Genomic DNA, 13,277 nt, shown 5'->3' on the forward strand with positions numbered 1-13,277 from the left:
AAACCTGAAAAGTATCTTTTACTAATTTTTTATGCAATTTCATATGTACCTTAATAAAAGACTTGGGCCTATACAGTTTTCTTGGAAAATAAGATCGTGTATAAAAGATGTTTTGCTTAGAAAAACTTTGCACATTAATATTTTCAACAATATTAGTTATACACCTTCTCTACGAATAGAATTGCGCATAGTCTAATTTAGCCTAAAGTTGGCCCACATGGCATAAGATGCCTTGCTGATGATAAGTCTGTCGTGTCTTCTTACATATCATATGTTTAACATATCTCATCCACTTGCTAGAGACCAGGTCTGTAATGTCTCTTTACATATGTTTAATAGATGTGTTGTATGGTGCTTTGCGTAATTCAATAATATTCACACTTATCTAAACTTTGTAGATAACTTTTGGCGCTTGAGCATTATTAATCACTGGTGGTGGTTGGACCTCATGATGGGTTAATGGTGAGATTTGAGGTTTGTCTTTTATCATCTTTCACACATATGTTCAAGAGGTGAGCCCTAACCTTCCACCATCTCATTTATCAATCCCTTAAATGCTGTCATAGCTGATGAACGGACGCAATTGATAGGGGATGTTGGTAAGTCTTTCTTCATACTTCATATATTTTTTTACATGTTGTCTTTTAATGCACTTGGTTTGAAGCCAGATTTGTTTATGGCAGTCAAGTTGTTGCTGTTCCGATCATACTTGTGATACCTTATGCATTTCGTCTCTTTCAATTTTCCCGCTAACACGAATATACAAAAAAAGAAGTTATATACCGAATGGTAAAATCTGTTTTAGTACTTCAGTCATTTACATATGTCTAGTCATAAGTCAAATCTGTTTTAGACGGTGCAACCGGTAACAGTATTGGCACTACTACAGTAACGTACGGATATTCGTAACTTGACGTAAATTTACGTAAGTGCGTAAGTTTACGTAAGTTTACCCAACACATAAGTTTACGTAACTTGACGAGTTGACGTAAGTGCTTATGTTTACGTAACTTTATGTATGTAAGTTTACGTAACTTTGCGTAAGTTTAGGCAGATTTACGTAAGTTTACGTAACTTGACGTAAGTTGACGTAACTTTACGTAACTTAACGTAAGATTAAGTAAATTTACGTAACATGTAACATGACGTAACTTGACGTCAGTTTACGTAGCTTGACGTAAGTTTACGTCTTGACGTAAGTTTAAGTAACTTGACGTTACTTCACATCAGTTTACGTAACATGACGTAAGTTTACGTAACTTGATGTAAGTTTACGTAACTTAGGATGACATCGGGTGTGGGTCGGGTTTATGTAATCCCATAACTGAACCCGATTAGAAAAACCCGTCCCGAACCTGGACCAAACCGTCGGGTCCCTGTTTTAGTTACTAACTAGCGGGTAAACGAGTTTCCTCACGGGTATTCGAGTCCCCATTTACTTACGAACTATTGAATAAATGGGTTATTTCACGGGTTTCGAGTCTTTTTTTGGATATATGGGACGGGTAATCGGGTATATCGGTGGGGTATATCATATATGGTCTCGGGCCTTTTTTCGGGTACACGGGGCGGGTAATCAGGTTTGTGTATAAAACCATACCCGGACCCGCTAAAAAATCAAAAACTATCCCCATACCCGACCCTAGACCCATTTACTCGGCTCAAAAATATCGGGTTTCCCCATCGGGTACGGGTTTTTTTGCCATCCTTAACGTAACTTTGTGTAACTTAACGTAACTTTACGTAAGTTTACGTAACTTGACGTAAGTTTACGTAACTTGACAGGTTGATTATATGTATGGGATGTAACTTGACGTAAGTTTACGCAACTTGAAGTAACTTGACGTAAGTTTACGCAACTTGACGTAACTTGACGCAACGTAAGTTTACGCAACTTGACGTAAGTTGACGCAATTTGACGTAACTTGGCGTAACTTGACGTAAGTTTACGTTGATAGTTTAGGTAACTTGATGTAAGTTTACGTAAGTTGATGTAAGTTTACGTAACTTGACGTAATTATAATTTTACGTAACTTTACGTAACTTGACATAAGTTTACGTACTTTACGTAAGTTTAAGTAACTTGACGTAACTTTACGTAACATGACGTAAGTATACGTAACTTGACTTGACGTAAATTTACATAACTTGACTTAACTTTACGTATGTTTACGTAACTTTACCTAAGTTTACGTAACTTCACGTAAGTTTAAGTAACTTGACGTAAGTTTAAGTATCTTGACGTAACATGACGTAAGTTTACGTAACATGACGTAAGGTTACATAATTTGACCTAAGTTTACGTAACTTGACGCAAGTTTACGTAGCTTGATAACTTAATGTAAGTTGAAGTAAGTTTACGTAACTTGATGTAACTTGACGTAACTTGACGTAAGTTTACGTAACTTGACGTAAGTTGTTAGTTCTATGTTGAAAATTCTCGGTTATAGAAGTTCTCTGGTTCATAAGTTCTCGGTTGGCAAGAAAGTTCTTTGGTGCCCAAACTTAAACACTTAAGAAATATTTTCTGTTACCAAGAAAAATTCTCGGGGAGAGCTAAGAAAAGTTCTCGGTCCTAAACTTATAAACACTCTAGTGTTCTGATTTCCAATCCTAATCGATTCTATATTCTTCCGGTAATCTTGCGCGATCAAATTAAATCCAAAAACACCACAAAATCGAGCAAATCGAAGCTAACACCGGAACCGTAAACTTACGACAATTTTACCACTATATCTTTAAATTCTCGATTTGTTGTTGAATTACCACGAAATCGGTCATGATCTACTCACCTCATCCTAGGTTGTCTACATATACCTTAATCCACCATTTTAACTTGTCGATTCTCCAAATTTGATTTCTAGGCTGAAACTTCTATTTCGCAAAATAAATCCTCACAAAATGATGATCTAGCTATGAATCAGATCTGATTGTGCAATCTCCCACTCTAATACCGCATGTAGGACACTTATCCATAGCTTGATTTAAGATAAACGATTGAGAATCTATTGAATTGTTATAACAAGACTAGCTTAATGACAAATGAACTCTATAAAGTGTATTTGTAACCCTCCTCAATACACCTTACTAACTCCGCGCTAACCCACCCAATTTGACTTTGTTTGACCCGTGGTTTTGACCCTACATTTATGATTTGATATTTGATTTGAGTTAAACAAGTAATCATTGTTTATGTTGTATGTTATGTTTTTATATGTGTTGCATTATAATGTGTTTTCTTCTCTTATACGATATATACTAGCTTAAGGCCCGCAAATTCGCGAGATTTTTGTAAAAGATAAATTAAATATCAAATTATTGTGTTGTATAGATTATCAAACATCAAATATATACTAATATGAAAAAGGATGGCAACTAAATCAAGAAAATGGAAATTTCCTGTTCAGTAGCATGAGAACAATATTTGAAAGTTAACATACATGGACACTATTATACTCTCATCTTGATGATGAGCTGCAACATGAATTTAACAAAATATAAATGAAATCAAAATTATAACTATACTTGAAGTGAGAAGATTATAAGCCCACTACCAAACCATTCACAACCTCTTTTCAATTTTAGCAAATCTTCTTGCAACTCCTACCACCAAAATCTTTAGAAGATTCTTCCCCGAAGGTTTCCCGTCATCAACTAATTGTTCACAAGTTTCAATCTTTAGTGAAGCGTTGATCTCTTCCCCAAGTTTTTTAATTGGTTCAGTACTAACTTTTGTGTTGATATGAGCCATGTAAGCACAATGAGTTAAAGGTGGTGCTGATGCCACATTTTTTAATACCAACTAAGACCACGATCAATCGTAGTTTAATGATTGAATAATGGGTCACATAAGCTTGAATATTACCTGCACGAATCGACCAACTTGAATAGTACAAGTCAAGACGTCTTGGTCTAGCGCAGAGTGGCATAAAGGGGCATTGCACACCCGGTCAAAAGCAAATTAAATCTTGAGTATTCTATACAAACACAATTGAGAACTTATCGAACTAATATGAAAGTGACGATAGAGCATTTAATGCATCCATGTTACAATAACCTTAACCATATTTCCATCCATGTCATCATTGGTGAAGTCAAAGCAGGCACAACAAAACTAATCTAATTAACCCATCTTACAAGTCTTGATTGTGGTAATCGATCAATCCCTAGTACGACTCCAATTGATCATACATTACCAAAACTGATTTTGGTATCTTCTCTTTCGAGATGAAGATACCAAAATAAGCTGCAAACCATCATGAAATAAGCTACAAACAAATGGGAACTGCATAACAAGTTGCCGCTTGTAAGTACCATGGAATAAGCTGCAAACCCATCATGAAATGAATATTAAACGTTAGTTTATACCTTGCGAACCCACTTAACCACCATTGTTCCATTGTTTGGACACTCTAGCGTTTCGGATTCTAATAACATATCAAATATCATCCCATTTCAACCTAAATTCATCATCCCAAAAGAAATCCATCATCATTTCAGGAGTCATATCTTCATAAACAGTCCGAGACCGATATTGAGGAGGTCCAATTTTCATTAATCACATACCATTTACAAAATTAGTCAAAAAAATACACATACGGTCTGACCTATCACACATTGCTAATTTCAAATACCATAGTATAAATATATAGATATACAAATAAATACACAATTTGAACTTACCTCGGGTTCTCTCTTCTAAGCTTGATGACTCATATTTGAAGTTGACTTATCCATTATTGCATTCCAAGCAAGACCTCCATCTTTCTCCTCAACAAGTTTGTAAATATGCTCTAAATCACCCTCCCTGACAAAATTCTTCATTTTGTTCATCCAATTTAGAAAAATTACAAACATAAAAACCAAATTCAACCACAAAGTCTCAAACTTTAATCACATATATACAAATTAATTTCACAAGTGAATTTTTTTCAAGACAAATTACCTGATTGTGATGTCACATGAACCAACTTCCGGTGACCCACTATCAGAAACCGGAAAAAGTAACAGGGTAGTTGAGACTTTAAGGAATTCAACATTGGAATTAAAGATACAAAATCTTTAGGAGACTAATTCTTTGTTGTTATTGTTATATTATTGATAGCAGAATTAGCCCAAGTCGGTCTCCAAACCCACCCAACTAAAACCCCCAAAAAGAACAGCAATCCAAAAAAGGAGCAATAAACACCATAATTCTGTAGTCAACGAAACAGCACCAAATGAGTATAGTCGCATACAACACGTAACAAATTTATGATAAAACAATCGTGTTTGAACTGATATAGTTTTGATGGGAAAACCTGAGTAAACCCTAAAGGGGATGCTGATATTCATTTAAGGAGACACATTTTGGTTTCATGCGTCTCATGAGCCTATGGCTAAATAAAGTGGTTTGCACCCATATTAATAATCTATTACACTTCATAATAACTCGAACCGTATCCCAACTTGTAGCCCAACTTGCAGCAAAGAAAATAATGTGCAACTTACCAAAATAGAAATGTGCAAACGTTAATTTCAAAAATGATACTTTTATAAAATTGGCCAAATTTCATTACAAATGTATATGTATATTAGTATAATTAGTATGTCGTGTATACACTTTGAATGACATTTCAACGCATTCGACATGCTTCCTTTTAATTATTTAAAACTATTCAAACCGCTAATGAGTTGAAATTAACCAAAGTCAACCCATTTAACACATATGATAATTAACCAAAATCAACCAATCTATAGGTAAATGAGTTACACTTAGCACTTTTAGTAAATACGTTTCGTACTTCAAACCATTCAAAAACGGGGAGACATAGCCATGTACAAAAACATTTTGGGTAATTTTCAGACCCATTTTTCGGTTTCATTTAAGCTAGTCTTATACTTACCAGTTAGAGATAAACAAAATGCAGATTGACTCGTTCACAAATAAATGGGTCAGAATAAAATTTCATCCTCTAACTAACCTGTTTGCAGAGAACTGCAAGATATGGTTCACGAATTGTCTTGAGTTGCCTAATCACGTATGTCAAAGATAATTTATCCATGTATTCAAAAACCAAGGAAATGGATCCGTTGTGATAAAAAGAGTGATGGCCTAACAACGATGTTAGGTCTTTGAGATTCTTGATTAATCTTAAGCTCTTGCACAATCTGTTTATGTATATCCTCTCCGTATGTTCATCTGAATTACCTGTAGGTTGTGATCACAACCCAAGTACATAAAAGGTATAAGAAATTTACCTCTCTTCTTATCATAAGATATAAATTTATGCATTATCATTTTCCCCTTAACGATGGAGGTTGCTGGCTTAGGGGTACGTAGACGTGCATTTTCAAAATGATGATTGTGACTTGAATAATTCAAAACATATATAGTGTCAGACAACTAAAAGTTGGGAAAAGTAAGTAAATTTACATTTATCTCAATAATACCTTGTCTTATTGTCAATACTTACATACTTAATCCCAGTCTAAATACTTTGAGCCTTCTGAACAAAAGGTCAAAATCGGCTTTCAGATCGTAATCGTAATAGACAATATCATAAATACAATATCATAAATCACTCATCATTATCAAAATTTGTTAGTCTAATTACCCAAATTTTAATCGATCATTTGATATTGATTTGAGAGGATGTCGTTCCAATCGTTATCGTTATCAATTCGGACGTAGAATTCGTCATTGGTTCAAATTTCCTGAAACCAAAATCTTTAATTTTTACAACAAATTTCCTAAATTACAGCAACTTTGAATTTTGGTTTGTTACTCAAATGGTTTTCAGGTAGAAACTAATAGGGTTTTATTTTTGTTACAGGCTCATAACGATATTAATCAAATATCAATATCAATTATGCTTTGTTAGACACTGAAAAGTGAAACCTTCTGCTATGATTGGTTAATCTGAAACTAATCATAATATGTGTATCTTAACTAAACGATCAAAAGCCTCATAGTAAAACCTATTTTTTAGACTAAGTGCTTAATTATTATTAAAACACTGATGAATAAAAAAACATATGATGCCCAGTCTCTGATTAACCCGATTGGCCAGTTAATTGCTCTAATTCTAACATTAATTTTAATATGAGAAACCGTGCATTATTATTCTTATTCCGGCTCGTAATCGAATGATTTTGTGAATCTACATTAACTTACTAATCGATTAAACAGCATATAAATTAATTTGATTACCTGATTTCATAGACGTTAGGGTTCATTGTTAAACCATAATCATCATATAACGCCTGATTTCGATTGATCACTTGATACGTAGTCGCTTGAAAATAAACCTCTTAAATCGTTCGATTAGTTTTACTATTCAACATCACCCTTCATAGATCTTAGTTGATTTTAGGAAGAAAGATTTAGAGTAGTAGTATGTTGATTTCAGTCGTAGGGTTTTCTTTTCTTTGAATGTCGTAGGTGAACACAATTTTCTGAAACCCCTTTTTTGGTTATCATATCCTGTGTGTTTTAGCTTTAGTAGGGGTATTTTAGTCTCTTTATGATAAAGTATAAGAGTTATGAGGTTATAAAGATGTGTTGTCATTTTTAATGGCTATGATCAAGTGATAGATTTAGAATTAAAGGCTAGGATTTGTTTTCAATGTGAAGAATGATCATTTTTGATTTTGTTTATAAATAAGTATAGTATAACAGCCGAGAGTTATGAACAGTTTTTTTGGGCATTTTCGTCATGAGGAGAGAAGAGAAGATTGTTGGTTGTAGTTGACCATACGTTGTCTGCTTAGTGTTTGGTTAATTCTACATCTTAAATGTTTATAAATTGTTTAGCTACTTAAATGTATATAAAATCGTTTAGCTACTCTCCTTAAACACTTAAACTTTAAGAACGTAACTTAAGTTCATCCTTCTCACTACTTCACTAGTTATACAATTATAGTAATAACTAATAGAATCCAGTCAACTTATAGCCTTGATATCGGCTTCACACTTTATATAGTTAACTAGATGGAGGTTCGGTGGGCCCACTTCACTGGGCCGGAAAAAAAGTCTCAACAAAATTTTCTAAAAAGAAATATTAAAAAGACAAAATTGCTGATGTCATACTGTCAGCGGAAACACTGTTCTCACCGACCATTTGGTAGCCTGATACAAGTAATCGAATAGTTATTGAAAAAAAAAATCTAAGACCAAGTTTGATTCAAAATTTTAGCAAATAAACATATAAAACCTACGAATAAGTGTGTTTAAAAAAAAAACTGATTGATGTTTTGCCCAAACTCAACAGTAACATTATGTTTGTTAAATGATATAGTATATAGTATAGTACAATATAATATAATAAAATAGAAGCAAGAAGTGAGCACTAATCATCCACCGAAAACCACCATAAAGAGATGGTGGTTTTTTCGGTTTTTGGGAGAGGAGATATGTCCGTGGAGCCTTTCGCAGCATTCGATGATATAATGACACGTTTGGCCGGGGAGAGCGTGCCGGGCAATGGATCCACCAATGTCTTATCGTACAAGATAGAGAATCGGTCCGGAAAGAATACTTTGAAAGAGATGATCAATGGTAGATTGAAAAGGGCATGCCCTAGAGGTTGATTGTTGTGATTCGTCTTGTGTACTTCATATGCTTACGTGTAATTTTTGGTTTTGATTAGTTAGTTTGTTTTTAGGTTTCGGGTTGTCTTGATTAGTTTGTTTTTATGATAACGTTAGTTTGTTTTTAGATATTTTGCGTGTCGATGGTTGTTTCCTAGGTGCGAGCTTTTCCGTTTCTCCCGTCTTTTTGTAATCAATGTTGAGGGTGTTTTCTTTAAAAACGACCTCGTATCTATATGAGTTTTCGTTATTTTGCCCGAAAAAAAAAAAACATCCACCATCTCATTTATCAATCTTTTTTTTCCCTCATTGCTAAAGAACGAGCACAACTTATAGGAAATGTTGGTAAGTCTTTCTCATACTCCAAATATTTATCTATGTGTTCTCTTTTATGTGTTCTCTTTTACTGCTCGTATATCTTCTTCTAAACTTATCTAGGATGTTCAGCGGCTTTATAAGTGTCTTTTGATTTGTATATGTTCATTTGTTCAGGCCATTTCCTCAGCATGCTTACGGCGATGCTTCTGATAAAAGGCATTGATTGACTTTACCTTGCCTCAGCGCCTTAACATTACTTTTGCTATTAGCCCATTGCAAGTTTAGGCTGAAATAAATAAGGTAGCCCACTTTCATAAAGGCTTAAATTGGAGTTGTCATGCTCTATAGACGTATTGATTTGTATGTGTTCAACAATTTCAAAAGTATGACGATGTTAGTAAGTTCTAGTTTCTATTCAAAGAGTTCAGCTAATGTTCAATACTTTTATATTGGCGTCAGGCGTAATATGTGAAGGATTTTGAGTATGTATGACAGACACGATGAAGATATTGACATTCCGATCGGTCAATATCAGCTAGTGTGATAAATCTTATTTTTGGAGACACTTTGTCAGAAACTGTATCTTGGCTAACCGGCCCTTTACTAGGTTACCATACAATAATTCCCTAAAGTTTTATATTTGATATCAGAAAAATGGATTATATTTTAACTTTGGTGGTGCTAAATATTATAGCAAACAAATAACGTATAGTCCATAATTACTAAACTGTGAACTGTGATTGTATAAAGGGAAATTCGCTCAAATACACTTTCTTTTTTTAAATTTTATTCCAAAATACACTTTTTGAAAAAAAGTGTCTATTTACACCATTAGGTCGACCAGCATTTTGGTCGACTACCCCTTTACCTAATCGACCAAGATAGTTTTCAAGGTGGTCGACCAACATTTTTCCTAATTGTTGGTCTACTACTTCAATAAGATGGTCGACCCTGAGGTCGACCGACTTGTTGGCCAAAACTCGGTCGACTAGCAATAGTCGACCATAGTTGCATTTTAGTCGACCAATAAGTGGGTCGACTAAGCATAAAAGCACAATTTAGTTAGATAAGATTTTATTGATAATGGATAAGATTTTTTGGATTTTAGATAAGGTTTTTGATATTGTTTCACGACAATAAATACTCCCACATTTTACTTAATTCCTACACAACCTTTCTTCTAATCTTACATTGTCTACTCATAAAATGTCTAGTTTATCTGCTTCTGTTGTAAATGATGATCTAAAATTATGTTCTTCTTGGATTGAATTTTCCAAACATCCAAAGAGGTCCATTCGTGTTGAGTTTTGGTCGTTGATTACGACTAGTTATAACCAAAGAGGTCCAAGAGTAAATCAAATGATGGACCAACTAATGTCAAAATGGCCCTCATTTATGCAACCATGTCGTAAGTGGAATGCAATATGGCAAATATTAAGTCGTAGGACTAACAGACTCGAAGGTGCACATGAATTTAGGGGTCGAGTTGAAAGACAGTATCAACTTGAATATGGGAAAATGTTTGAATATTTCTCGGATTATGCAACATAATCCTACTTTTGAGTAATTTTTTATTTATGTTTACTGTGTTACCATTATGTGTTGTGTAGCCAGAAGAGTTATGTAATTCCAATGTACCCTGTCATCCAATTTAGTGAAATAAAATTTAATTTGAACAACAAATATTAGATATTATCTCATACTACATTTATTACACAACAAATAACATAAATTACAGACATATAAGATACCTAACTTATTATACAAAGACTTAAACACATGACAGTTAAACAGACAACATACAAACACACATACCTAACATTCATGACAGTTAAACACATTTAAAACACAAAGAAGAAGCTAATCATCACTCAAATTGTAAGCCGAGTCAAATTGTGTTGAGCATGAATCTTCACGTTTTCCCTTCCCCTTCCCCTTCCCCATCCCCTTTGGCTTTGCCATCATTTTTGACTTAGGCTTTGACTTTTGTGTACCTTCTAATAGATCATAATATGCGGTGCAAGTTGATCTAGTGTGTCCATATTCCAAGCAACGACTGCATTTTCTTTTAGATTTGAAATTGTTTTTGTCTTCTCTTTGGGATGGTATACGAGCAGTACTCTTCGGTCTACCTGATTGTCATTTTGTAACCAATGGCGGTCGGATGATTCGTAGGTTTCCTGGATCTATTCATTCAGAAATATGATCTAGCGGGTTAATGTCTTCCATGTATGCAGACTTGTAAGTTTCAGAGGTGAAATACTTCAAGTAGAACAAAATACCTTGCTACTGCCATTACGTGTCCACAAGGTAGACCGGAAAACTGCCATTGTTTGCATGTGCAAGTTTCATCTTGTAGATTGACTTTACCGCCTTTTTTCATATCCATTACCTCAAACTTAACTTTGATATTGGTTTCACAGTCCAAGTAAGAGACTTACGATTTATTTTACCCAGTTTACGCTCTGCATATGGTGTGACAGGTGTTGTTAAACCATCAGTAGTGTTTCGATGTTCCCAAAACCATTGTTGAACTGAAGCTCTAAGGAATTCAAGAAGCATTGTAACAGGGAGTTTCTAGCATGAACTGACAGTGCGTTCATGGACTCTGCATAATTAGTAGTCAAGTAAGCATAACGAAAACGATCTGCATGATGTCTGGACAATCTGTTTAGGCCAATAGTAGTGAGTGTATTTGTACTGTCTGGAATACGACGTGATAGTAAACCATAGTGGTGATCAAAATCAGATTTCCTATACGCTTTGCACATTTTCCAGTAGTGCCACTCGTAACTTTTAACACTTTAGACACACTTTTGAGGTTTCTCAACAATTGTCTACAACATAGTGCATGAAATACTTCTGAAAATACAATTGATATGCCAGCAGCTATTGTCGGTGCCCTGTCAAATATAATGGTAAGATTATCAATACAACACCCCGACGACTATAGAGAGTCTCTTAGATTACCAAAAAACCATGTCCAACGATCGGTGGTCTCTCCTGCTCCAATACCGTAGGCTAATGGAAGGATTCCATTATTAGCATCCATAGCGACAACAATCAAGTTAGTCCCCAAATAATGACCTTTTAAATTAGCCCCATCGACTATGATTACCAGACGTACATAGTTAACAAACGAATGTGTCTACATATAAAAGTATTGGAACATTGTTAATGAATACGATTTAAATTAATAAGTAATTGAAGAGAGCATTAAACATACCGCTGCACCAATGGACATGTAACTCGTAACAAATCTGCCTTTATCGTCCGTTTGAATGTTGGTTACTCTACCTGGGTTAGACAATCTAAGATTATATAGATAATTAGGCAGTATTTGAAAGGATTCTTCAAGACAAACCCTCAACATCTCAATTGCGTAACATTTGGCTTTCCATGCTTGGTGGTATGATAGACTAATCTTAAATCGATCCGACATATCATTCCTGGTATCATCCGATCGATAGACACGACCTTCTTGTTTCATCACCTCTTTCAATATATTCCATAGGACCTTCTTGGTGGCATGCCTATTGTTTGGCAGAATTTGGGTATTTGAGCACTTGTGTAGATCATTCAACTTCCGTACTTGAAAGTTGTTGCTATCTTGTATACACCTAGCAGTAATTTGCCATGAACAATTTGGTGATATGCATGTAGCTATATACCTTAACTTGTCTGAGTACTTTGGTTTTATCTGGAACCCTTCAGTAACACACTTTGTACGTAATTGCATAAGAAAAAGGTTTACATACGCAGTCCGTACATGATTCAATTTAACTAGATCTCTCGTGGAATCCACTGATTCAATTTACTATAGTCGACCCCAGTATTAGTCGACTATAGGCATTTTATGTAAAGGTCGACCCATTATATGGTCGACTAGTCACAAACTAATTGCACAAATAGAATTTCACTAACACCATACAGTTTATACTTATAACTTATAAAATAAATGAATTATAAGATAAGAAATTGCCTGTACTTCTTGTTGTTGTTGTTGAAGCTTGTGTACCATAACATAGAGATTTAAGATGCTTGTCCGATGCTTGGCTCTAGAAAGATGTAAATCCTGCACTATCTTTAGTGTTTCACGTGTAACATGGATGCTTGCCTCAACCCGGTCACTCATCACCTTCATCTCCTTAGCATGTTTCTTTTCCCGATCATCTAATCTCTTTGTCAGTTTCTGTATCATATCCGTCAACTCCTTCTTCGAATCATCATCAATTGTCTTTGGACCATCAGTTTTCTTCACCAGGACTTTAGCATCGGGGTTCTTGAAATAGTTTAAACTAGCCACCCACCACTCACACTTACCCTCTGACTTGGTGGGCCTCAAACGAATAAGATGTCGTTCTTCGTTAGGGATATCCTCTTATCAT

General features: G+C 34.7%; 1 long non-coding RNA gene across 8 annotated transcripts; it reads right to left on the minus strand.

Moving 5' to 3' along the window:
* Positions 1-3,374: 3,374 nt before the first annotated feature.
* LOC139880094 (uncharacterized) lies at positions 3,375-7,409 on the minus strand. Of its 8 annotated transcripts, XR_011770937.1 has the most exons (6): positions 7,193-7,409; positions 5,964-6,190; positions 4,946-5,195; positions 4,684-4,807; positions 4,369-4,509; positions 3,375-4,285 (listed from the first exon to the last, which is right to left on the minus strand). It is a non-coding gene; the product is annotated as an uncharacterized lncRNA (long non-coding RNA). The 8 variants fall into 8 exon arrangements; XR_011770949.1 differs by lacking the exon at positions 4,946-5,195; XR_011770967.1 differs by having other exon boundaries at positions 4,369-4,460; positions 4,946-6,190.
* Between the last annotated feature and the right edge of the window lie 5,868 nt (positions 7,410-13,277).

The sequence above is a fragment of the Rutidosis leptorrhynchoides genome, chromosome 1 (assembly GCF_046630445.1).
Source record: "Rutidosis leptorrhynchoides isolate AG116_Rl617_1_P2 chromosome 1, CSIRO_AGI_Rlap_v1, whole genome shotgun sequence".
NCBI classification, from domain to species: Eukaryota; Viridiplantae; Streptophyta; class Magnoliopsida; order Asterales; family Asteraceae; genus Rutidosis; species Rutidosis leptorrhynchoides.